The sequence below is a fragment of the Anopheles moucheti genome, assembly GCF_943734755.1.
Source record: "Anopheles moucheti chromosome X unlocalized genomic scaffold, idAnoMoucSN_F20_07 X_unloc_2, whole genome shotgun sequence".
NCBI lineage: Eukaryota > Metazoa > Arthropoda > Insecta > Diptera > Culicidae > Anopheles > Anopheles moucheti.
This window is the reverse complement of record NW_026453526.1, coordinates 722,501-724,066: the sequence shown is the minus strand read 5'-3', so window position 1 is coordinate 724,066 and position 1,566 is coordinate 722,501. Positions and strand designations below refer to the sequence as shown.

Below are 1,566 nucleotides of genomic sequence, written 5' to 3'. Positions count from 1 at the left end.
AAAACGAAGTGGAGCTTGCGGCTTAATTTGACTCAACACGGGAAAATTTACCAGGTCCGAACTTATCGAGGTAAGACAGATTGAGAGCTCTTTCTCAAATTTAAGGGTAGTGGTGCATGGCCGTTCTTAGTTCGTGGAATGATTTGTCTGGTTAATTCCGATAACGAACGCGACTCAAACAAGCTAACTAGAACGCTGTCAGCAGTGCACCTCCGGGCGCACCTGACGTCAAGGCCGGCGGCCCCTTCACGGGCGGTCGTCGGCCACGTTTGCCCTGCTTAGCGGGACAACTTGTGTTTAGCAAGGTGAGAATGAGCGATAACAGGTCCGTGATGCCCTTAGATGTTCTGGGCTGCACGCGTGCTACAATGTGAGCAGCAGCGTGTTCTCGCCAATTGGCGCCCCCATTCCGAGAGGAACGGGAAATCACCCAAATGCTCATTTAGTTGGGATTGGGGACTGCAACGGTCCCCATGAACCTGGAATTTCTAGTAAGTGCTAGTCATTAGCTAGCGCTGATTACGTCCCTGCCCTTTGTACACACCGCCCGTCGCTACTACCGATGGATTATTTAGTGAGGTCTCTGGAGGCACACCTTCCGCGGTTCCTTCGTGAGCTGCAGCTGGCATGGCCGAAGTTGACCGAACTTGATGATTTAGAGGAAGTAAAAGTCGTAACAAGGTTTCCGTAGGTGAACCTGCGGAAGGATCATTACCGATCAATACATATATGTTGTTGTGTGAGTTGGTTAGAGAGATAGAGAAACACGGTATCAGCAGAACAAACTGCTATGTTACCTTTTGGGGGCCGCGCACGCCAATTAGACCCGCGAGAGAGGTGTGTCTATACTACGATATTGAGCGTGCGCGACCGTAGGCCAGTGGCCTTCGTACCTGTGCGCACACTCCCAATGGCAGCCATCGAACGCGTAAAGTGTGTGACACATGGGCGAAGGTAAAGACCCACTAGAACATATTTAAACACTGGCCTCGAGCGAGAGAGAACCTAATCAAGAGAACGAAAGTTGTGCAAGATCGCGCCGATGCCGCCCACATCGCGCGTCGATCAATGGGAAGGAAGACCAATGGTCATCCTTGTCCACCCTGGACGGCTTCGAAGGAACCGAGAGGTGCACGGTTACGCTGTCCGGGGAACTTAAGTTGTGAGAGATGCACCTAGCGCATAACGAAAACATAGGAGACAGTTGAACATACCAAAACCCTAGGCAGGGGATCACTCGGCTCATGGATCGATGAAGACCGCAGCTAAATGCGCGTCAGAATGTGAACTGCAGGACACATGAACACCGACACGTTGAACGCATATGGCGCATCGGACGTTTAAACCCGACCGATGCACACATTCTTGAGTGCCTACCAATTCTTGTTACACACTATTCCATAACTACAGGACGCCCGCGTACCAGCGGCACGCCTGGGCGAGCAGCACGCCCGGGAGTGTGTCGCAGGCTTGAACACACGCGTTTGGCGCACTGTGCATCATGGCGTGCTCGGACCCCCTCCGCGGGGGACCTTGGGCGCTGAAATGGTAAGGCGGTACAGTTGG

At 52.9% G+C, this 1,566-nt stretch overlaps 1 non-coding gene across 1 annotated transcript; it reads left to right on the top strand.

Moving 5' to 3' along the window:
• Positions 1-1,217: 1,217 nt before the first annotated feature.
• LOC128308026 (5.8S ribosomal RNA) lies at positions 1,218-1,375 on the top strand. Its single transcript, XR_008287990.1, has one exon. It is a non-coding gene; the product is annotated as a 5.8S ribosomal RNA (ribosomal RNA).
• The last annotated feature ends 191 nt before the right edge of the window (positions 1,376-1,566 follow it).